The sequence below is a fragment of the Anas acuta genome, chromosome 1 (genome assembly GCF_963932015.1).
Source record: "Anas acuta chromosome 1, bAnaAcu1.1, whole genome shotgun sequence".
NCBI lineage: Eukaryota > Metazoa > Chordata > Aves > Anseriformes > Anatidae > Anas > Anas acuta.
Window position 1 is genome coordinate 110,668,269 of NC_088979.1, and position 26,084 is coordinate 110,694,352.

The 26,084-nt window shown below is 37.3% G+C and overlaps 1 long non-coding RNA gene across 2 annotated transcripts in view; it reads left to right on the forward strand.

Annotated features, from left to right (window-relative positions):
- LOC137861408 (uncharacterized) overlaps positions 1–26,084 on the forward strand; it is a 77,217-nt gene that overhangs the window by 11,530 nt on the left and 39,603 nt on the right. For both annotated transcript variants that reach the window (XR_011099584.1, XR_011099583.1), the window contains exons 2-3: positions 15,788–15,874; positions 17,894–17,974. This is a non-coding gene — a long non-coding RNA (uncharacterized lncRNA). The remainder of the gene's footprint in view (positions 1–15,787; positions 15,875–17,893; positions 17,975–26,084) is intronic.

Sequence of the window (26,084 nt, forward strand, 5' to 3'; positions counted from 1 at the left end):
TATATGCTTTAAAAAGTGGATAAAGAAATGGGAATGTATTATGCTGCTCTTGTTTTCTAATGGATATATCTCAGAAAATAAATCACTTCCTACATCCTTTTTGTTTGAGGAATACAAGGATACTTCAGGCAGAATCAGAAATAAGCTTCAAGTAATTGAAGTTCTGCTTTATCTGGTTTTGATTCCCTAATGGACCTTCATCCCCCAAAAGACTGAGATGAGATGGGTATGTTCTGATTAATGTGGACTATTTACCATTTCTGCTGATAAGCTGGAAGGATGCATTAAATCTGCCTCAGCAAGTGGCAGTGAAGTTTCAGATGGTAACGAGGACAGCTGCATCTTTCATTGACTCCTGAAGGTCAAGCATTTCTAAACCCTTTCTCAGCTTATAAATAAGACTGTTGATGTGATTCAGTTGGTTATGGAAACTGTAACCTCAAGGATCCTTTCAGCTTTTTGCATTGGTGGAAACACTGCTGGCTGTATTGAACAATATTCCAGGTATTACTTTCCAGTGTTTTTGGACAGTCCATGTCAAGCTGGAGACATATTCTGAATGAGCAGCAAGACTGCCCACATCCTGCACTGGATGCTGAAATTACAGAGCTAGGCACAAAGTTGACAATTACATGAGGAAATGGTAGGTCTAAGTGGTCGACTTCCTTAGGCCTGTTCATTTCAGACTGTGGATCAGTGCTGCTTGTGCGTGCTGTCTGAGAGAGAAACAGTAGTGATTACTTGGAAGATTACAAGCCCTTGGTGTGCTTGTCAAGGTGAAGGCTTTAGCTTGATACATTTCCCCACCCCCCCGATAATATTGAAGAACTGCATGAAATTTGGATCTCAAACAGTCCTGAGTATAATCCCCCTTTTGAGAAGGGAGGGGAGGGAAGTGGCTACTCCGTCCATTACTGTTTTAGAAAGATGGAGAGTGAGAGAAGGGTCAGAGTTGCCTGTAAATCTTGTAGCTTCCTCTGGTACTGGCCTGTCAAGGTTGCCTTTACCAGCATCACAGCCCAGAGTGCCAATCTGTCATGCTTGCAATCCTTCTGCTGCTGGTGGGGAGCTGTGTGTGTGGAGCAGCAGTCACTACTCCCACTTGTTTTTTCAACTTCAGCAGCACTCTTGCATTTTGCAGTTTTTGCCTTACCTATTGATCATTGTCTATACCTTTTCTACGCTGGCCCCAGCTATTTTCATTTCCTTAGTAGTCAGTGAATGTTGCCAGCCTCCTCTGACTTCTTTTGCTGCCCTTGCCACATTGAATCTTACTCCCGTCAAGCATGAGACTGGTTTCCTAGGGAAGACTCCATTGTTTCCTCAGGACCGAGAAGCCTAGAGGTGATCCAGAGTAGTAGCTTGTTTATTTAGCCCACAAGTGAAGGCTGTGTTTATGGTACAGAAACTGTAGTGTAATTAGTGTTGCAACTGCAGTAGTGCAAACTATCTTACTCATAACATACTGATGTACTTGCCTTATTATAGTTTTATTCTAACGCTTCAGAGAACTTAATCTGCTCAGCAAAACTTTTAACCTCACTGCAGCTACCTTCTTTTGAATTTTACCCTAGTGTCATGTTCCCTCATGAAGGTAGTTTTCTAGCATTTTCAGCCTTAATCAAAAGGTAAAGTACATTCCTGACCAAAGGCGGTCAGTGCTACTGAGCTGCCAATCACTTGGACGACTTTTTCAGTTTTTATATGAGCTACTTCCTGATCTGGTTTGCATATTTCAAGTACTTTGAGTGTGGCAAAGAACTTAAGATCCTAATGATTAGCATACAAGGCTACAATTAAAGTAAGTTCAGTGCTCTGTCCTTGGTAGTGGCTAGTACAACAGTTAGGAAGAAATGTTAAAAAAAAAAATCACAAGGATGTAATACAAAACTATCCCTGTGGTCTTGTCTCACTCAGATCTTGGATAATTAAGCATGGATTTGTAATGTGATATGGGAGGATTTTACTGATCTATCCTCAAAGTATGTTTAACATCAGCTCTGACTCAGAATAATTAATTTGTGTGTTGTTCACTTTTAAATAGTGGTAAGTTTTTTTCATGTAAGGGAGTTCAAACTACATGTTGAGTGAAAGCACATTTCCTTTTTATCATTTATAAAATGTCAGTATATCTCATGCCAACTCTTTTTATTTGTATGGAGAAAACAGCTGTTTTAATGTTCTTCACGTTTGTCTGAGTAAGGTGCGGACAGACAATTGTGGAAATAAAATCACCTGGATTAGATCAGGAGTTCAACTAGTTTCCATGATTTTGGTATTGCTGTGAGACCAAGAATACAGTGTTTTTTTTTTTTTTTTTTTTTTTTTTTCCTGTTGGAAGTGTTGTAATCTCAGTAGTTTTATAATGACAGTAGGACTTTCCCTCCCCTCCCCTCCCCTCCCCTCCCCTCCCCTCCCCTCCCCTCCCCTCCCCTCCCCTCCTTCTCTCCCAAATCCCCCTCTCTATCCATAGTAATTTCAGTCAGATACTCCAAACTGCAGTTTGTGTGGGAGATACGTTGGGATACATTGGTATATTGCTGATATTTTGTAAATCATGTTACATAGAAAGATGAAAATGCCCAGATTGTTGAATTTTCTGAACTTTCACTGAAGGAAAGTTATTTTTTCTATGTTTTTGCATTACATGCCACTGTCTTTCAGTGGCTTAAATAGGACTTCAATATCATGGGGGTCTAGAAAAACTTCAGTAAAATTCAGGGATGTGCTGAAATGCCACGGGCCCTTTCCACAGTAAGGTTTTGCCTTGACCTTTTCAGCAAACTTAATAAACTACGTCAGAAGATCATAAGAAAAGTATAGATCAGTAGTTTTGGTTTTCTGAAAGCTGTTGGTACAAGAAACGAACATAGGGTCAGTTTTCAGTAGCCCATTGACAGTTTTCAGCAAAGAGTTGATATGTCAGCACACTTCTGGTCTTTTACTTGTGAAACAGGAAGGAAAATGGAGGAAAAAGAGAAATGAAACCCAAATCAAACTGGTTTTCAACTGTCTCAACATGGGCTCAAACAGGCAAATTCCTGTTGTCTTCTATTTCACAACTTGTTAAGATTTGAAAGATCTCCCAAGGAAATACCTGCACTTTGAGACATGAGAAGCTGTTCTTTCTGTGAGATCTACAAATGAGTGATGGTTTCATCTTTCAGAAAAAAATTCCTCACATACTGACATATGACCAAACTGATGTGCATCCAGCTACTCTGAAGCGGAGGATTTTACGGAAAAGCCATTCAGAGCACACTAAAAAGACACCTGCTGGTCAGTGCTCAGATTTAATCAATTGGCCGAGTCATTGCTGCTGAGTTCCCGCTGGGTGCACATTCTGTACGCCTTCCCAGCCAAAACTGGGATTGTCTTTGCTCAGCAGGCATTTTACCGGCAGAACTGAATGGCAAATATCCCCTCAAGCAAGCCAGTAGATGTCCTAGTAAATGTCAATGACATATAATGTGCAGATACTGTTAATTAATAAATTGGTGCTGATAACAGCATAGATCTTGAACTGAGTTACTAAAAATGTGGTTTTATAAGGCTGGTTGTATGTTTCTGTATATGTTGATTGGGGCCACGGATTGGGGTCTGTATGATGTCTGTGCCTTGTAGAGCACGTATAAGTTCATACAATGACTTTTGGTCCAAGGAATTCAGTCACTTAGAAATTAAATTAAGAGTCTGTGCTACAAAAATTGCCTGTGTATCCTGGCTTATGGTGAATCAGAACAGGCCTAGAGGGAAAACTCCTGCTGGCATACCATGTTATGTTATAGAAGAAAATGTACACAAGTGATGAAGGATTATTGATGATTTTTGGAGAGTTTAGGAGACTTAAGTTCATAAAAATCACTGGCTCTGAATTATATGTAGAGACCAGTGCCCTATGTCCACATGTTTTTAAGGAAGGCAGCACAGTTTAGCAATGAGGATCTTCTAAGATGCTGGGAGTTTCACAATGAAGTCTGCAAGGTGTCTGTGGTCCACCAAGGAAGTATAAAACAAATCACGCAGAAACATTCAGAGAAAACAGAATAGCTAACCATATAAGAAGAAAAAATTGCTCAAGCTCATAGAACTATGGGAGGAAAGCACAGACAGCTCTCTTAATTTTGGTGGTAACTCCCTTGATTTTTTAACACTTTGATTGACTCTTCTAGGTTCTCAGTGTTGGGTTACAGTGTGATTGGATGTATGACATAGCATTTGTGAGAGGCAAACAGGCATTTACATTTTGATAGTTATGTTTGTATCTGGTATTATGTTTGTATCTATTTAAAGACAATAACACTGTTAATTTCACAATATCTTGGTTTAAAATAGATCCCCTTGATCATGACCAGATACACATTATTATTGTTGTTATTTATTTATTTATTTATTTATTTCTGAGTAGATATAGGGGAAAATAATGTACAGGTCCATGTAAGACAAGATACAAACTGGATGTGTTCATGATAAAGCTCCAAGCCAGTTCTGTACAATGATGCTTTCAGTGGCTGGATTATGTTAGGTAGAAGAGGCAGGTGAGGGGAGGATTTTTTTTTCCCCTGGCAGTTTGCATATTATTTCATTTGTTAATCTTGCAAGGCAGGCAAAATATTCCTGTGTTCTGAGTGGTTCAGTCTACCAGGTTGTCTGCTTGTGGTCACAGAGGACAACAAAACAAGAACAAGATGACAAGACCCCAAGGTTGGGATGAGGAACACTTTGGCCTTGGGCACTACGCCTGAGCAGTGGAGACGAAAAGATTGTTTTAACTAGTTCTTGCCACACTGGCTTTTAGGGTTCAGCCAAACCCTCTTATAGCTTTGTGATGAATTATGCCCATGTTGCTTCCTATTACCAGTCCAGCCTTCTCACTCTATTCCTTATTGTATCCTAAGGATAGTTGCCTCCTTCTAGCTTCTCCTTCTCCCTAAAAGTACAGGATAGAGATGCAACTCAAGGACAGCTGAGAGCTGATATGTTTTTGCCACTGTCTTAGTTGTATACTGTTTTAAATGTGCTGTGGAAAAGAACAAGGCATCGTGTTGCTCATTGGCTGCATGAATTTTGCTGCCGTTAAACATTGAGAGAGCTGAAAAAGATGTCAGTCATTTCTGTGAATGCATGTAAAATGTCATGCGGTGTTTGTGTGGATGTGATCTTCCTTTTAACCCACAAAGTGAAGCATCTGATACCCTGCCATACTAGATGATTATGGATGCTACAGCAGGTCTTTTTTTTTTTTTTTTTTTTTTTTTTTTTCAGTTGACAAGGAGAAACATTTATGTGGCCTGGTGTAATGTGCCAGAAGAATCAAAGAAGGAGATCAAGCAAAACTGTCTAATGTAGACTGTGCATGATTATAAAACACGACAGTTGTTCTTTGTGAAGAACTAAGGATAGGTAAACCGTTGGGCCAGTTGTTGATGCTTTCACATACCTTTGTATAGAGGAGTAAATTTACATGTGAATGTAGTGAGCATCAGTTTTGAGAGCTTTGTTTTCAGTATATATAGTGCCTTTAAATATATTTCTTTATCTGTCAAGTGAATTTCTCATTTTCTAACTGGAGTTGGCTCCTGTCAGACCTGTCATAGAATTATATTTGATGTCTGTGACAAAGATAGACTTGTGGAAGTTGAGACATACAATCATTTGGAGCCTTTTAACTTTCCATTTGTCATCTTCCAATGATCTAAGCTCCATAAATTTTGGCCATTAAGTTTTGTATCCAGTAAAGCTAAGCAACACATTGGTTTTTTATATTTTTATATTTACATTTTGTAATACCGAAAGAGCTATATTTCTTACAATGTATACTTTCCTGCAAGGCAAAGACTGCATGCACCTAACTAATCTGCTACACTTTCCAAATTCAAGTAAGGCTCCACCTGGCTTCTTGCATGCCAATACCATGTCACTGTATTTTTTTTTTCCTAGGTTGAATTTGTAATTATGAGTAAATGCTGGCATACAGCCAAAGGTAGCTTATCCTGTTCTGGGAAACTTACCTCTCAGCAGTAATTTAAATATCGAGATCTTCTTTTAGCCTGTAAGTTGTATCATGAAGAAATGATGTTGATGTTTTACCTCAGAAACTTTCATAATGGCAAAAGGAAAGAGTAATATCTGTTCCTTCAGCTGTGAATTTCCTGATGGCTCTAATGCAAATTGAATGATAATATTAACTACTTTTTGTCTTTATTTTTGGTGTGTAACGTCTTTTGGATTTGATACTCTATTTATAACTTTAGCACAAGGTTGAACAGTTATCACACCTCATTGGTTGCACATTTTACCCTTAGACAGAGTGTTAAGAGTCTTTTTCTTATCGATTCCCAAGCTGAGCAATTTCGTTTTTTGTTTTCGTACTTTGACCTTTAACCCTGGGATCCATTAGGACACTGAGCCAGCAAGGTGTAGACACATCAACTAAAGAGGGAGAGAACTGAAATGACACTGTCTCCAGCAAGGAATGCATTAATAGATCTGAATTCAAACATAGAAAAGGCAATTTTTTTCCTGCTGGGAAGCAGAGTCCTCAAGAGAGTCATCTCAGACTGAAGAACATGATATGAAAATCAATAAAGGCCCTATTGTGCTGGTGATGTGTCCGGGAAGTGTCATTTTATATCTTGTTAGTGGATATCTAAAGGAAGTTAAAGCTACTTAGCTCATAATAATTGGATAAATCCTCTTTCATCAGTGGTCTATTTTGCTGTTCAAAGTAAAAGTGAAAAACGGTGGAGAGTCCAGTTTGAAATTGGATATGATGAGACTGAATGAAGACAATGGCTGTTAAGTGTGTTTTTTTCATCAGGCTGACAGTGTTTCCAAAACTGATTTTCAGCTCTGTTTTTCAATCAGAGATTTAAAAGAGTAATTAAAAATAGAAGGCTTTCTTCTGTGTATTTAATTGGAAGAAAACTGTGCTCTTGACGTTTTTACTATATTACTTAATGCTCCAGACAGAGAAACTGTAAATGCATCATTTGTTTTATTGCAGTGGATGAAGGAATTATGGATCTTGGTTAAGTTTATCTACATTATTAATACTATAGGCTGGGTAAACTCAAATAATGGAGACGACAATTGTACACACAGCCCTCAATATACTTGTGGCATTGCACAATTAGCAACAAATATGGTAATATTATTATAGCAGTTTTAATTAAGTTATTGATTAAAAAAATAGATACAGTTGGCAGAAGGAAGAATACAGGGTAGGGAAGGAAGAGTGATTGCCCATACTGCAACTGACTTTCTCAGTTTCTTTCCTTAGGTAGTAGACATTTTGCAGTTGCTATTACATGTTATCATTTGAGATCACATGTGTGAGACTTAAAATTGAAGCTTTTTTCTTCTGTGCCTTTCAAGCCACATTATTGTTCATTTACACGTGAGTAATGATAGGGGTAGGAGATGACTGAGTATTGAAAGAGACCAAGTAATTCTACACTTAAATTTTTCCGGTGACAGACTTTGTAAATGTGCTGCTCTCCTCTGCTTTCTGTACACCACAGGGAAAAAAATAAACGGGAAGAGTTTAGTAGTCTTTCCTCCACTGTGGAAAGTTTGGCTGGTATGTTTACCTCCCGAGATGTTTCAGTCTGCAGCTTTCTGAGTGGTTACATTGATGTTACCTCATTGGGACGGTGTGAAATTCTGCTCATTAGCAAGACATCTATCAAATGCATTCAGTGAATTAGTGATTTTTTTTTTTTCCTCCCCTTTACCCAGTAGCTTTTAACTTAATTTCTTTATGAAACAGAAGGCTTTCCAACCAGTTTGGTTTTGGACCCTCTTTGTAGGATTCAGTAGCTGTCTTTCCCACATATCCTCATGTTTTGCATTACTGTTTTAAGCAATGCTTCTCTCCACAGTGACTGTGCATTTTTTTTTTGTTGTTTGTTTCTTTACAAATATATGAAGAAAGACGTAAAAACAGAATCTCTTCTTTTCTGCGTAAAAATTGTGGCAAGGTAGAAAGACTGCTCTACCTGCTGGATTATTAAGTGGATCAGTGGTGCAAGTGGGAAGGCAGAAGAGCTGACCTTTCCCGTTGCAGTGTCAGCTTTGATTTTTTTCTAAATGGTGTGATATACAGTTTATTGTGTGAGTACAACAGGAAGCAAAAGCAATGTTAAGAAACAATGGGGTTTCCTTGTTTACCTATGCCATCCAATGTGCATGCACTTTCTTGTAAAGAAGATGTTATATTCATCAATAGTTGTGGGATAATCTGTCCTAGCACCCCGTTATATTATTTATTTTATTATAAGTAAAGTAGTCTTAATAATTTGAATGAAAATGTTACTGATGAGAAGAAAGTCATTTGTTTTCACACAATTTAAAGACAGTTACTACAGTTTTTTTGCTTTAAGAGCATTTGACTTCCTCTTGTTGATTTGGGTGAAATACAATGACAATTATAACCACTTTCATTTCCAGGGTTTTGTTAGAAGCGTATGGGACCCGAAGGCTTAGTAGTAAGTACAAGACCTGACTAATAGAGATTGATGCAGTGTATATGTATTGCACAGTTAACAAGATAAACCTCAGCAGACTTTGAAAGGATTCTCTCAACCTTTAACAGTAGTATCATCAGTGCAGCAGGGATAGCTTTCCCTACATAGCTCTGACCTTGCTAGCAACAGCAGTGGTTACACGACTATCATTGACAGATTAAAACTACTGTAACCTTTAGATGTAACTTCCCCAAATGTATATTTACCAAGTAACTATTGTTGTTTTTCTTATTCCTATAAGTATCCAGTCCTTTTCAGAAACTTGTTAGGTCCTTGACCTTCTGTAGGAAGCAGTTTTCTTGCATGTTCCTCTTCATTACAGTTGTGGATATGTATATATGTATTTCTTTCAGTGATGCCTATGTATGTGCAAAGCTTCTGGTTTCTTACTGCAGCTGTACAGAATAGGTCAGTGCTTATTTCTTTGCAACAAAATGCTGTTCTCACTTTACCATTGACTTCTTTTGTATGTCTAATCTTTTTCACTGAAGTTCAAAATAGAGCTCAGTTAACACCTTCTATTAAATTTCTGTTCTTGAATTAACACGACTGTCTTAAATGGATATCATCTTTAATTTGAATTACACATTTTATTAAAAGCAGTCTCATTTCAGAACTATCAGTGCCACATTAGCCTTCTTCTTTCTCTCTTTCCCTTGATCACTGGAAGAAAATGGCTGGAGTAGTGCTTTGGGTACTGCTTCAGAGTACTTTCTCTGATAGTCTTGTGGTGGGTTGACCCAGGCAGCAGCTAAGCTCCTACCTGGTCGCTCACTCACTCCCCCCTAGCAGCATGGGGGAGAGAATTGGGCAAAATCAGGAAAACTCACACACTGAGATATAGTTTAATAAGTGAAGGAAAGAGGAGGAGGAAACAAACAAAGTAATGCAAAGGCACTCATTCACCACCTCCTAAAATTAGACTAATGCCCAGTTAGTCTGTGAGAAATGGCTATCTCACCCCAAACACCCTTCCCCTCCAGTTTTATTGCTGAACATGTAGTTATATGATGTGGAATATCCCTTTCGTCTGCTTGGTCAGCTGTGCTGGTAGTGTCCCATCCCCCAGCTTCTTGACCACCCCTGACCTACTTGCTCTGGGGTACAAAAGTGGGAGAAAAAAAAAGAAACCTTGGTGCTGTGGAGGCAATGCTCAGCAATAGTCAAAACACTGGAGTGGTATTAATACTAGTTTAGTCACAATTGCCAAACACAGCATGATGTGCTGCCATAAAAAAAAAAAAATCCATTTAAGCTAGATTCATTATATCAATGCGATTAATAAAATGTATATTTTGACTTTCGGAGCTACTTGTTTCTTTAGTGTGCCTTAGAAAGAAAGAAGATAGGAATCCAGTCAGGCCTTAGCTGCCTTTTTCAACAAGGCACTCTCAGATATTGTTTGTAAATTCAGGTAAGCTTATTCTGATAAGGGGATGTGGCTTTTCTCTTCTTACTCCTTTCCCTCAGCATTGGGGCTGTGAAGGGTAGAACTGCCCTAAAAATGTGCTCGGATCCTGAGTTCCTTACAGTGTCTGCAGACTGAAGGGAGTTTCAGTCAGTATTTTCACTCTTACTGCCTCTCCTCACAAGCAAATATTATCTCCCACTGCTCTTGAAAGTAGACAAAGTGCGCAAATGGGGTTAAACTGTCTGGCTGAGAACAGAGCTGCATGTTTTATTCCCCTTTTAAGTATGTCATCCCATCAATGCTGCCAGAAATGCTTCATTACTTTTGTGTTCAAAATGATGAATTCCCTCATAGGAGATAACCATTGCAAATAAAATCACCAGCAGTTCAGCATAAAACCAGGTTGAGAGTTTTTTGCAGAGCATGTGATAACTTTGTGTTAGGACCCTGTTGTATGCAGACCTATGCTGGTCAAAAGTGATTTGCTTGATGTTCTTAGGGATATTTCATGGCAGGGGAACGTATGTGTCAAACCAACTCACACATCTCACCTTGGACTCCCAAAAGATAGTCTCTTGTGCCTGGAGAGAGAGTTTTTGTGGCTCTAGAGATCCTTTATAATGTTTGCCTACTGAAAAAAAATAAAAATAAAAATCACCCCCCACAAAAGCAAAGCAAATCAAGACAAACACAACCCCAAAAACAAACAAAACCCTCACTGAATCCAGTGAATCTTCTGTACTTTTCTTTACATTCATTAACGGAATGACAGTCCTCCTAAATTAAGTATCTTGGAGCCATTTCTTCATTTTAGATCTTAGAAAATGAGTAGTTAATGATACAATGAAATCGTATCAAGGGCCAGCCTGATGCCTTGATGTACTGGAAGTGCTGATAGATGATTCAGTACACCAGGTGGTTGCATCTAAAATAAATGAGTGTGAAAAGCAGTAATAATTTGGGCTATGCAAGTCATATACATACTTAGAGAAAAAAAAAACGTAGCTTCATTGTGTATATGATAGCAGGTTCTTGGCATGTTTTGTTTTGTTTTGTTTTTGTTGTTTCATTTTGTTTTTTAGTTTTCTAAATACATTATTTCTGTTATAGGATGTTTTCTATACTAGCAGACAATAAAATGTCTTGAAATAGACACTAGAGATAAAATAATTCTTTATGGTGATATTAAGAACAGATAAGAACATTCTGGATTCAAGTATTGTATTTCCTGCATATTTTCATTTGTCCTTGCTTTGATGACTTTCCATGTCAGTATGAACAAAATATTTAACTGCATTTTCATAAGCATTTTTTTATTTTCATAAAAAGTCACCTTTTACACATCATTTAAGCATTACTTCTGTACTAGAAAAACAGGAAATTAAGTTGAGCATTAATACTTTCTTAAGCCCTGCCTCTATACTCTGATATTTTAATTGTATTATATGACAAATCATTTCTGCAATAATCAAACAGAATGTAAAGTGTAATTATCAACTAGAGAAGAAAAAATGAAGTTGACCATTACTGACAATAAAGGAAGCATAGCCTAAAACACACAGAATAAAATTGGTAGTCAGGAAACTTGTTAGCTGCCTCCGTGTAAGAAAACCTTTTTACTTGGTATTTCAGTTGTCTGTTAAATAAAAATATTGGGTGACTTCTTCCTGGACCTTTAAATGAACCAGTGTTGTGCTGTCTGTGCTTTGGAGCATGTCCTATGGGTACAAGTATGAGGGGAATCCTAGGCTTTGGTCTTGCCTCCCATCACAGGTTGAAGCCGTTATAGGCTTTTATGGTAGGTGGCTGCACAAAGGCACAGAAACTTTTTGCTGAATTGCTGTGGTAGGACCCTAATCTGTCAGTCTGTTGAAGGGCATTAAAGGGCCTCAGGCAAATCTAGAAACAAATGGGGCTAATTCTACCCTTCCTCAACTGCTGACATTTTGGGTAGCTCTGTCCTGACCTTAAGTTGTCTTTGGGGGTATCGTGTTGGGAGGTGTGTTCCATAGACAATAAGTAGGTCTTGAGCTTAGTGGTGCTCAGTGCAGTATTACTGCTTAGAGTTTATGCTGTTCTTCTTGCCTCTAATTATTCATGAATATATGACTCTGGTGTCACTTAACTTTCAGTATTATTTTGTATGAAAATAAGTGTTTGTTTGTTTGTTTGTTTGTTGGAATAAAGTATTAGTTCTCATTTAATTCACTAGTAATGATGACTAATGTAATTTGTTGGTTACTTCATGCTGGGGTTTTTGGGCTATGAAAATGGGAGTCTGGCATTTAATTTGAATAATTACTGGTAGTTAAGTCTTCCTCTTAGCAACAAGTGGGAATACAAAATAAATGAGGACTTTTTTTCCAACAGACTTTAAAAGCTGAGGAAGAGAATTTGGCTTTGGTTCAAGTATTTGCAACCAACCTTTACATAATTTAGCTCGTCACTTCAGTTTTATTGGAGGCACTTGAGAAATGTCCCTTGACATTCTATGGGCAATTTACTATCTTGAAAAAAAAAAAAGAAAAAAGTAATTGATGTAGTGTAAAGTTTGTCCAGCATTTGGAGATGTCTCTCTTTTTTTTTTTTTTTTAAAAAAAAAAGTATTTTAGCAAAGGCTGTTACTGCCTTGCTTGAACAAGTCATTAGAATTTGAGCTGCTGTTTCTGCAACTCCTCAACATTTTAAGAGGAGCACAAATAAAAAGGCAAAGAAATGAGAAACTCTGGATATATCTGGGTGAAAGTGTTTATAAAAGCCTTTGGATTTAGCTATAAAAATCAAATGAAATTGTGCAGTGTATGTGGAGTAGAAGGGAAGCATTTTCAAAACAAACAATTAATATCTAATCCTCACATTGAACCTCCTACATGAAGAGGAGACAGTGACAGGTAATGCAAGCAGTACAAATAGCAAAAGGTCATCTAATTTATTTGAATGTGTATAGGTAACTTAGGAGCCGTGAAGGCTTTTTCCTTTTCTCTACCCTCCCCAAATGTAGTGCAGCAGCCACATTAATGTTATGTTTTTACCAAATTACGATGAATCATGAAAAAGCAAATATTTTCTGGTTTGACTTTTCAAAGATATGTCAGTATTTTCCATTTGTAGAACAAAAGCAAACTCCAAGAATTGAAAACACCTTGAAATTATGATGGAAGAGAAAAACAAGCCTGAGAATTTAGGCTATAAAAGTACTATTAGTATGTTATATTAATATAGCTATATTAATATAATAGCTACCGTTCCATAGACACAAGGATTAGAATGGTTATAGTTTCTTTTGCCTTTTTGGCTGATAAAAGAGTGTTAATAATGATGAGTGTATGCGTTTTGTTTTTGTTTTGTTTTGTTTTTTTCTTCCCCCTTTTCCTGTTTTCTTCTAGTACATGATTTCAGTATTGCTGTGTTATCATCTTTGACAGGAAATGAGGGCATCCAGCTTCTATGGTGGTTGTCCAGGATTTCAGGTGGAGACCTGATCCAAGGTCATACTTCCTTGTTTTGTTGCAATTTCTCATACAGGAAGGAAACAATACAGAGCTACACAAAAAGCATTTTACCTGGGTGTGAATTTTTACCTAACACTAATACGTGCTTCAAATAACTTATACCGTGAGTTCATCAGCTAGATGTATTGGAATCAGTGCATTCTGAATAGATAACAGGTAGTTAGAATGGAATCTGATGCTACTTTTCTGTCTCTGATTTCTAAAGCTTACCGTAATCCTTAAAAATTGTTAATGATTAGCAACATACACACTTTAGTGGGGGTAAGACCTTCCATGAAATTTCTTACACATGGAGAGGCCTGACCCAATGCAGTAGGAAGACAATGTGCATTTGACTATGCGCAAAGGGCTCTAGATCTGTCCCATTATAAGGGGCATGAAATATGAACCTCCGTTTAGGCTGCCTATGTTTATGATGGGTAGTATTTGCTTGATGCCATGGCCATATTTAAGACAACATCAATGTGCAGGAAAGACAGAAGAAGAGTCTTAGAAGCTGGCAAAATTATTCTTCAGGAAGAAGTCATCATGTGTAATTATTATTATATATGTATTTTTTAATTTCCATTCTTTCCTTTGTTAAAAATAATAATAATCTGTGAACCATTGGAGAGAAGGCAAAATACTTCAGAGATATGGAGTCTTACTCAAGTTAGGGTGCATTTACATTTTCATTTTTCATCAAATTCTGCTGGGGATCTTAGTCTTCAAATTCTAAAGAAATACGCTTGGACATATTTTGCTTTACAACAGTTATTACAGGTAACTTTATAAAAACTTGTATGTGGTTTGGCTCACAAATGCTGTGATAATCTGCTTTTTTTTTTTTTTTTCCCAAGAAAAGATTGTTACTTCTTACTCTTGGAAGCTTCTCTGAGCAACATTTTCTGGTGCCTCACCATCCTCTGAATAAGGAATTTCTTCTTAATTCCTAATCTAAATCTTTTAGTTTAGAGCCTCTCTTTTAGTTTAAAGCCTTTACCCCTTGTCCTATTACAACATGCCTTTGTAAGGAGTCCCTCTTCAGTTTTCTTGTAGGCCTCCTTTAGGTACTGGGGATGTTTTCAATCCATTATCTACACAGCTTGTATGTGTGCTTGGGATTGCCCTAATAAAGGCAAGACCTTGCACTTGGCCTTGTTGAACCTCATGACGTTTGCACGGGCCCAACTCTCAAGCTTGTCCAGGTGCCTCTGGATGACATCCCTTCCCTTTAGTGTGCTGACCATGCCACTCTGCTTGGTGTCATCAGCAAACTTGCTGATGGTGCATTCAATCTCACTGCCCATGTCGCTGACAAAGATTTTAAATGGTGTAATATTGACCGCTAGGGAACACCATTTATCACCAGTTGCCACCTGGACATTGAGCTATTTACTGCAACTCTTTGTATGCAACCATCCAGCCACTTCTTTACCAAGTTGTTCATCTGTTCAATCCACATTTCGCTGGTTTAGAGACAAGGATGTCACATGGGACAGTGTCAAATGCTTTGCACAAATCTGGATAGATGATGCCAGTTGCTCTTCTCTTTACAGTTACACTGTAACCACATTGCAGAAGGCCACCAAATTTGTCAGGTACAATTTGCCCTTACTGAAACAATATTGGCTATTGCTAATCACCTCCTTATTCCATGTGCTTTAGCATAGTTTCCAGGAGGGTCTGCTCCATGGTCTTGCTGGGCACAAAAGTGAGACTGACTGGCCTGTACCTCCTCAGGTCTTCCCTTTAAAAATGGGGGTTATGTTTCCCCTTTTTTTCAGTCAGTGGGAACTTCACAAGACTGACGTGACTTCTCAGATACGATGGATAGCGGCTTAGCAACTTCATCTGCCAGTTCTCAGGACCCTCAGATGTGTCTCATCAGGTTCCATGGAATTCTGCACGTTAGGTTCCTTAGATGGTTTCAAAGCTGTTCTTTTCCTACAGTGGGTGGTTCTTCTGTCTCCCAGTCCCTTCCTTTGCCTTTTGCAACTTGGGCTGTGTGGCTAGAGCATTTGTGAAGACTAAGGCAAAAAAAGCCATTGAGTAGCTCAGCCTTCTACATATCCTAGGAAACAAGATCTTCCATTTCCTTCTCGAGAGGGCCCACTTTTTTCCTAGTGTTCCTTTTATCACTGACATACTTACAGAAGCCTTTCTTGTTGACTTTGGCATTTCTGGACAGTTTTAATTCTATTTTGATGGCTTTAGCTTTCCTAACCTGATCCCTGGCTGTTTGGACAATTTCTCTGTATTTCTCCCAAGCGACCCTTCTTTTCTGTGTTTGACTTTGTCCAGGATCTCCTTATTCATCAGTGCAGGCTTCATGGCATTTTTTTTTTTTTTTTTAGGATGCATTGCTCTTGAGCTTGGATGAATATCCATGAATATCATGGATGATATCCATGAATATTAACTACCTGTCTTCTTCCAGCAAGGTAGGAGTTACCACTGTGGAGCTGCTGGGATGCACAGGTTTAGAAGCTCTGGGGCCCAGGCCATATTCTCTTTCAGAATATGGTGTAGATTCATGATTAAGCAGGAGATAAAGTGTCAGCCCAGAATACTCAGTTTCTTGTGTGCTTCATCCCCTGTAACACAAAAGATGTATTAATCCCAAGTACTACTCACATATCAAAACATTCTTCTATGGTTCACTTGCCCAGTATTTTATTCTGTCTTCAGAGGGGAAAATCCATTACTCATTTTAAGTAGTGACATATGCTCAAAATAATACGGATGTAGTTTCTGATTTTCAAGATGAACAAAAATATACATTCTGTCCAATTCACCAAACAATTACTATCTCGTTGAAATTATGTTACTTTCCCTCCCCCCGCATAAGTTCTGACAGTGACAGTGAAAAGAATGGAATAGTTTGTAAAGAAAAATGCTATTGAAGTGGTTTGTATTTCCTATCCAGTAAATACAGATGCCTTCCAACACAATATGAGAAGGAATTCTTCTGAGGAAAAAAAAAAAAAAAAAGGCAGGAAAAAAGGAAAATCCCCAACATTGCAGAGGTTCTGGAAATGGATAAAATATACTATTTTGTAACAGTTGAGTTACATGAAAATTTTATTGAATGGGTTGTAAGTAATTAAGACATCAGAATTTTAGAATAATGTCATACCTTGACGTTAGTTATAAGTAGTAACATACTGATGTATGTACTACATACCATGAGACGTATGAGAGGCTTAGCTTTTATCAGGCAGCTCCAGTTACATTAAATGACTGGAAGGCATTAAGAAGAAGGACCATGTTGTTGTAGGAACCACTCTTGATGCTTTCTGCAAAGCTTTAGATTGTGGATTAGTCTTAAAACTGAAAGGATTCCTTGGGAATTATGTCATTATGAAATAATGTTATCTAGAACACATCTGTTATTCTGTATTTTGCACTGGTATACTGCTGCAAATGTAATGACATTCAGGCATGGGACTTCAGCAAAACTCACTATCAGGCTGTTAATTCAGGAGATGTCTACATGATCTAAATGTTAGTTTTACTTGTTAATATTTGGACATCAGCATAGCCTTAAAGGGCTTAAAAGACAGTGACAGAGACAGAGGGCTATTGGCACAAGAGAGTGTTTGAAACACTGCTAAAACACTGAGAGGCTGAGAAAATTGCTTCAGACATTTTGTATCAAAACCTCTGGAAGTTTGAAGACTATTACTTACTGTCTCTAGGTAAAAATATGGAAAGCCATACATAAATCTTATGCGTGCTGGGCCAAGTAGACCTACCTCATGCCTTGAGATAAGAAACAGAAATTTAACCTGAAAGGAAGACAGTGCCTTTTAAGTACACCAGCACCCTAGTACACAACCCATATGCTTTGGCTACTTCTCAAAAAAAAAAAGGGCATGAGATGTTTATTCCGGCCGGCTTCCCGTTAGTTCTGCTAGGAAACCTATACAGTGTTGGCTTTAATGACATAGTCAGTCAGAGTTAAGGAAGACAAACAATTTTACCTGAGAATTAGTTCCAGTCTGTGGCAAAAACAAAGAAGCCTAAGTGCATCTTTAGATCCCTTAGTTAGGCTTGATTTAGGAGCCTTTTGTTGTTACAGACTTCCAGTAACAGGAGGAGGGGGACTTAGGAATAAATCAGGCTTTTCAGGCTCAGATTGTTGCAGTTAACGGTGCTGTGGCTTTTTGTGCTTTAATCACATCATATTATGGTTTTTCATCAGGCTCCAGCTTCTGTATTCAGGGGTATAAGAATCACTACTGTCATCTGAAAAAAATCCTTTCTTCTCTTGGTTGTAGGTAAAGCATAAAGCATATGAAAAAGTTGAAAGAAGAGTAAAAAGCATGTGATTCTATTATTATTTTTTAATGTAATAAAGATGTATGGTTAGAAAGTTTGTTCTGTTAATAAGTTTTTAATAAGAAGTAGGTCTTATATATTTTGGCATACATAATGAGTTGTTTTTTTTTTTTTTTTAGGGGAAATGCCAGCTGTTGAAGAACTGGATTCTGGGGTGAAGTCAGATTGTTGGTGTAATACTGTCTGTAATTTCTTGGCAGGTGAGAATGACTTTGTTGTGGTTATTCAATGCTGAAAGTGTTCTAACATTAATGCATATTGTAAATGCTTGCTTTGGGATTGATTAGTAGCAAACAGAAAAGAATAATACACAGAGCTGTTCTCGTCTTGCACCAGTGCACAGTTATTTCCATGAGCATACAGAACAACTGAAAGAAAGGCATGTGACCTGTCTAGCAGGAACGATTAGTCAAAGATGTGTTTTCTTGTAAGAAAAAAAGTTTACTTTTTAGTAAACTGTTTCATCTGAGAAGTGTTGAGAACAGAAGGAATAAAAGAATAATCTGTGATAAACTAGAAATAAAACTTGGGGGTACAGAAAAAGTAGAAGAAAAAAAAAAAACAAACAGATTTTAGGGATAGATCTGTTGCATCTGGAAAACCCTGTTTTGCTTCTGTAGAGATATAGAAGAATGCAAATTCTTCTATAGAAATGTAGCAGCTTCTGACTTCACTGGATTCACCACTGTTATCATTTAGGCATTTTGGTCTGTGGAAGAAATTTGGGAGTGACAATGCTTTGGCATGTGGCAGAGCCTGCCAACAGCTCCCAGGGAGCCAGGTGAGGAAGCTAATAAAGAGTTCCTTTTTCAAATTTATAATGAAAAAGGTAAAGGAACATAATTCCAATACTGCTCTCCAGTTTTGTTTGAAATGAATGTGGAGTTACTGTTGCAAACATTTCAAAAGTGTTTTCAAAGCAAACAAATGTAATACATAGAAAGCAAGCACAATGCCTAGACGTGAAATGAAAGCAGAAGCTGATGAGTACAAATCGAAGGGAGTCATGCTGAGATTACAGACTGTGCCAGCCATTGCCCATTTGGAGGACTATGTTCACATCTGGTTACAGTGCTGCAAAAAAATAAAAGGTAAAAAGGATTATAGCACTTACAGCTATAGCAGTACAGAGAAGGTCAGCATCCTGATCCTGTATTAAAGAAAAGAGGTTATGATGATAGGAGAATTTTATCCTCTGCCCAATTTAAGGAGAAGAAGATTTAGGATCTATAAATTGTCTTGTTTACCAAATACAATTAGGCATAACTCTGCAGGCATAATTCTTCCTAACCTAAGCTATTATTAGATGTGGCAAGAAATAAGAGGGCAGTAAGTTAGTGAAAGAGAGGCATTCCTGCACATAGAAGTACACATCCATCCTGCTTTTCTTCCCTTGCTTCCTCTGTGATTGAAAGAAGTAAGTCTGTAAACATTTTGGGGTGATGGGAGGTGAGGAAAGAAATTGAAAAAGAAAACAAGCGTTTTTGTGCTCTGAAGAAAACAGCACTAAATGACTCAAAATGAGCCAACATCAATGGACCAAATAAACTCATCTCCCCTTCAGTGTAGTATATGGTTTGTGTTTAGCTAAAAGCACCACAGTTTAGTCAGTGAAGAAAAGAAAAAGAAACCACTTTGGGAATGCTTTGATTCTTGAGGTACTTGTTGAAGTAATTGCGCCCATCTCCTGGATGTTTGTTTCCCTCCTGTCCCCACCAGCCCAGTAATGCAAACAGCTTCAACCCAGGTCAATAGAGGAGTAGAGGTCTCAGAGTTGGACTCACGTCTAACTCCAGATGGAGGACTACTAGCAGCTGATAGAAAAGTTGCATATTGAGCCCGAGCCTTGTGTGACACCAGAGGATGTGCATGAAGTTAGAGCTGTTAAGAATGTACCATATAGCAGGAAAGAGTTTCAGTTGGTGTCTGGGCATTAATAGATACCAGAAAATTCTCCTGTAGGACCTATTTAGACAACAGAAGGATGAGTAGAAAGGCTAGAAACCCTGAATTTCTCTTGAAAACTCAAACTGATTTTGTAGTTAATATTAGAACTTTTGGGACTTAGTGGATATCTTATTCTTATTCTTCAAGTATTATGTATTTTGCTACACTATACAAAGGAAAAAAATAGAAGGACTACTTTCTTCAGCTGGCCTGGCTGTAACCCAAGTGGTTGAGCTAAGGTTTAAGCATGTTTGCAACATTTCTGTGTAGTTACCTAGTTACCTGAAAAGAAACACTGACATTACATTTTTTTTAACCTCATGAAAATTGGAGAATGGTATCTGCTTGTGGAGCTTTACAATACTTTTTTTTTTTTTTTTTTTTTTTAAGGAAGAATAGGTCTCTGAATCTCTGAGTTTCAGATGCCAAAATGCAGTTCATTGCACTTTGGCTGAACAAATTGCTGTACTAATCCCTCTTCTAATGTGAGCTGAAGTACTTTAACTTGGTTCCCAATCATATTAAAAGCAATTTGAACATCCTTGTTGGAACAAAAACTTCAACAGCACACAAAAGGTCTGACATTAAGAAGAACCTATCAGAAAAGATGCCCTGTTAAATACAGTGTCATGCAATTATGTGGTGCCAAATATATTTTCTAGTGGCTCGATATTTCAGAGGGTTCTGAGACATAGCATTGCTGGAGTTATTTAAAGCAAGTGAGACTGTTTTCTTGCAGTAAACAAGAGTCTCTTTTGACAGCAGTGGTTAACAAGTAATTTGGTTTGATTTTAATCCACAAATTATTTCAAATTATTTATAGTTCTCTGTACTATAAGCAAAAACGGTAGTAGTGGTAGCTGTCCCCTTAAAATTTAAGTGGAACTCAACCTTCTGTCACAGACTGTCTCTCAACTGTAAGATGAATAAACACTCTTTTAAATATGTCTCTGTGCTATTTGCACATTTGTGATATGAGAAATTTGGAAATATTTGTATTGTGTAATAAAACCTAATGGAGCTCTTATGGCCTTGGGTAGGAAGCAGTAGTCCATCAGATTTTCCTAACACTGAAGCAGTGCAAAGTGCATTATGCATGGTGTGTCTTACAGTATTAAAATCATTACTGATTGGCAGAAAACTTTCTTTGTGGACTACACAAACCAGTGATTTTATTTCAGCTCTTAAGTGGAAAAATGTTTACAGTGATCCTCTTAAATGTGGTGTGGCATGCAGATGCTTTGGAAAGATAAGTAACATAAGTAAGATAAGAGCAGATACCTTCCTTATGTCATGGTGTGGCTAAAATCTGTACAGCTTTCTTTCCTCATTATAAAATTTTAGTAGAGGTCATAGTGTGTCAAGGGACCAGTGGTGGGACAAACAGCCTTTCACTTTTTACCTCTAGAATTCAAATCCAGCCAAATCATTAGTAGCTGCAAGTTGTTACCACCCGGTGGCTAAGCGCTCTATGTAAAATTAATTTGGTAGTCTCAGCCCAGTTCTGAGTAAACACATTTCCACTTTACAAATATGATGAAACCTGGCACTAATTGGCACCCTTGCTAGCAGCCTCATCAGAGATGCCAAAATAACTGAAATGTTTCTTTGCTTCTAGTCGTGATCTCTCCAGGTCAGCAGTGAAATACAGTGATGGGACAGTATGGAGGAGATGGCACAGCTGTTGCCCTTGCTGTTTTGTGGACTAAGTCTGCAAAGTTGTCAGTCTGGTGCATTTCTCATGCCAGACTATGTAGAGTTATTAGAATTTTTCCACCACTGTTGGTGCACTTTCAGCAGTCTGCTGGCAGTCAACTTAGAAATCTTTTTTTTGCCATCTGTGTGGTTGATGCAGTGATAGCATAATAGCTAAGTGGTTCAAATGTGGGTTTGTATGGTATATTTAGGAACTCGGAATTACAGCCAGTGTAGGCAGAGCAAATTGCTGACAGGTAGCTATTAATCACTTTTAGCCATTCTTTGTGCTGCCAGCTGCTTTGTAAATGAGGATTGGCATGCAGTAGATGAATACCTCCTCATTGTCCAAAAGGAAAGGAGTTTATATTTTGTTTTCAGTGTTAGTATCCATGTAGATGTCAGCAACTGCAAATGGAGATCACAGATTTTAATATGAGACAGTGTTTTAATGTATGTAGTGCCTGGAGGGATACAGGTTTGTGGGGAAATAGTTATAAAGAGGAATTAGGAAAAATCTTTCATGATGTCTCTTTTTGGAAAGGAACTTTATTTCTTTGATAATTTACTTTATTCAATTGAACAAGAAAGTTCCTCAAGTGCAGTTGCTGACTTAATCTCCATAAAACATGGAGGACTTGACTCCATTCATAAAGTAAGGGTGCCAGTGTTGCTTAGGGAATCCCCACTTGCTGTCAGTGGGACATTGCAATAATTCATCTATTATTCTTGTTATAAGAATTCGTGAGAAGTTTTGCTGAATTCTCAACATCAAGATTGCTCTAAAAAGTGGTGTTGGGGCCTCAAAAAGACTTAGCTTCCTCTGGAAACTTCCCACCTTCCTTCAGAGTGACTGCCACTCTGCCAGTGCTTTTATGTGAGGCTAATGCAACGGTCTCTCCAGGAAAGGTATGTAAAATGAAGATCCTGGCTACTTTTGATAATTTACGATTCCGTTTCTCCAGCTGTGAGGTTCTCAACTCAGGCATGCATAAAGCATCAGGTAAAACTGGAAATTTTCACCTCAGGTTTGAATGGCATGTGTTTAGGTTGAAAGTGTACATAGTACAGGTATGAGAATAAAAATGGAATTACTGCTTTTGCTTTTCCCTACACTGAAATGGGATTTTTAGGCCTTCTTTTGCATGGAATTGATGGTGGTATTTTCCTTACTAAAGCCATTTATTTGTACAGTTTTGCTTCTTGGAAACATAATATTGAAAATATGTTCAAGTTCTCCTTCCAGAAACTTTGGAATTTGTGACAAAATTATGCCCTTTTACTGCTTTTCCATTATATTTCCCACAGGCTAAATATACTGTCTTATTCATTAAAAATCTCTTAAGTTCTAGCAAGAAGATAGAAACCCTTGTACATACTCAAATAACTATCTACATATGGATATATAGCATATTTGTTCAGAAAGGAAAGAAGAACATAGTACATCCTTTGTAATCGGTCTTGAGATAGAGATTTGCATGCTTGTCCTTGTAAATCACTGTACTGTAGTTCTATGGCTTTAGAATTATGTCAGTTTGTGCTAGGTAATCAACTAGCTCTATCTGTCTCTGCTCTGATTTATTTCATTAGTACAATAAATGTTCTTATGTCTGTACTGGGATGCAGTGCCTCACCATCTTGGGCTTTTCTGATGGAGGTTGTAATAGTGTGTAGATGTTTAAAAGATCAATAAAGTTCATCCAGAAACTACTCATGCCTCAGAGAGACTGACAGAGACAGAATTAATTCACTTCTTGGGAGAAATTACTCTGGGGATCAAAACCAGTCTGCACAAAGTGGTAAACTATTGAACCCAAAGAACTGAAATCTAGCAGGGCTGTTGTGTGTTACCCTTGAGATCAAATTTTATGAACACACATATGATAGTATCCAAATGCCAGTAATGGGCACGCATGATTAAGAATTTGATTTTTGTTGAACAGAATATCTTCGTGCCCTTTTATTACAAGAAAGGGTAAAAATAAATCGCCTGTTCTGTTAGCTATTTTGTTTGGTATCTTGTATACTTTTTCTAAGCTGATGTGTACTGGGTCTCTTCTTGAAAGTAAATAAAGCTAACTTTTTAAATCTGCTCTTACAAGGAAGTTGGGCTATGTCTTTAAAACATTCTTTTATAGACTGTTTTTGAACCACCTGTATTTCCAGTGTATCCATGTAAGAGGAGATACAGCAACTCTTGTTCTAGCACTAGTTGGGGGATGGTAGGTGAAGTGGTAGGATCCTCTAAGTGCCCTGAAGTGAGATCTCTGTAAGTTCCAGGAAAAAAAAAAAAAAAAAAAAGATAATACTGACAGCAGCAGGAGCTGAAAGTCTTTAAAATTAGCTACTTCGTTACCAGTCATATTTGCTATTTAAGTTTTCAGTATGTATATATTTTTAATTCTCATTTTTCCAAGATAAATTATTACTGAGCTTCAGAAGTTTCGTGAATTAGAAACACCTTTTGCTAAAGTGTTTTCTGAGGCCTGCAAGCTTGATATCCTCTCATACCACAATTCACAGACATTTAATTTTTAATAACTTTATTTTTTCCAGTCTGATAAAGTACTCTGCCTAAACGAGACATGCAGAGAAGTAAAATCCAAAATAAAATGTCTCCTATGGACTACCTTCTTGACCAGATGCTTTAGAATGACTTTGAAAAAGAACACTAATCCAAACTGGAAACTGAATATGGTCTAGAAACATCATTCATATGGAAGAAGACATGCTGTCTACTACCTTACATTTTCAGCATAGCTATTGAATTTAAGTGGCAGTCATGTCAGTGTTTTTTGCCTGCTCACTGCTTGTCTTTGTGTAGTTCAATACTTCACTTTCATAAATTCTCGCAGTTCGGTATTAGTTATTTCTTAGTTTGTGTAATATGCAGTCAAAATGAAATCTGAATCAGTCTGTTTTATGCCTCATTAGAAAGACTAGAAGAACATAGGAGCTGGAACAAAATATAGTCTGTAAGTAACTGTAAGTTACATGTTTGTTCTTCTTGTCATGTATTTTTAGTTTGGCTTCATAATTTAAGAGTTGCAGTAGCTAATATCCTATCAAGCATTTGAATTGGAGTAATTCATTTAATTTTCTTAAGTAAAATTATATCTAGGGGGAGTTAAAGCTGGTCAGTATTTGAGTGGGATTGGGATTTATATTTTAAACTATATTAATGCAGAATTTGTTTGGCGTTACAAACTCTGCTTTGAATTTGCCCTATGCATGTTTAGACATTTCAAATTGTAACTCATGCTATAACAAAGATGCAGAAATGCAAAAGCAAAGAAATTCCTTTCCAGCCACTGCTTAAGCAATTTTAAGGCATGTGTGTTTTCCTCAGCTATGCTATGCTGGAAATGCTTAACCCAATGACAGTTGCTTTCTGTAGACATCTTTGATAACAGGCTATCAAAACAGATGAATATGGCATTTAGGCTGTCTGTCATGGTATATTTTACTTTCTAGCTACTCAGTGTTCAATTTGATAGGTGAAATGGGAACATTTGAGACTTGTATTAAACATTTCATATTGCAAATTAATTTAAATGATTAGCTATGGGACATCTGACTAAAGTGGCAAATGCTAAAATATTATCTGAGAGCTCAAAATATCCAAGCATAGTTAAATTTTAGAATGCACTTTGGAGTTACAGTGAACTAAGAACTAAGAAAATGATTTGTGTTTTAATTTGAGGATCTACTCCAAAATATTGTCTTGGAAAAGATACCAGACTCAAAATATTGCAAGTCCCATTTTCTGTTCCATTTGGGATGGACAGTACTGACTGAAAGAACATGACCTTATACCTATATTCATGGAATAGGTAAAGTCAATTAAATATGAAAGGTAATGAAATCATTTTTTAAAATCATGCCTCAAGTTCAGTACATAATGGAAAGCAAAATACTCATACTGGTAGAAATGGAAACAATTAATTTAATCAATCCCTGTAGTTATTCGTTATAATTCATTTATCCACTTAAAAATTATTCTTTATTAGCCATTTACTCAATATAATTCATTTATCCAATACTGTGATTGATTTGCTACCTTAGTCATTTACTCAGCATAATTAAGTCTCCTGAAATGAATGTATTTGTAAAGATTCACTATCTTTTTATCAGAGCATTAAGAAATTTTAGTTGAATCGAAAGAAATATAAAAGACTAGTCATAAAGATTATCTTCTTCACAAGCAACTTTGCTTGTATTTATAGCTCATCTTCTCTCTGCATTGATACTGACACTGACTGGAAAGTGTAAGTACAACAGAAGAATTAGTGGGGGTCATGTAAGAACTACAAATGTGTTTGACATAACCATGAAACATCAGTATGTTTCTACATGCTGTCAAGACAGAGTAAAGCGTAGGATACACCTGAGAATAAAATGATCATGTGGAAGCTCCAAAACTACTTAGAGGAGACTCGCTCCCAGTTCGTGTATGAATGGTGCTGTCTGTGCTGAATACACTTAGCTGATCACATTCAATGTTTTGGTTAAGTCAGAGAGCAGAGCAAGAAGCTGCTGAGGACCGAACAATGTTTAGTGACATTTTGTTGTTGTTTTTGTTGCTGTTCAAATAGCTTCTCTTCTGCAGGTGTCTTTGTTGTTGTTTTCGTTTTGCTTTTCTGTTTAGTTTCCTTTTAGTTTTGCTTT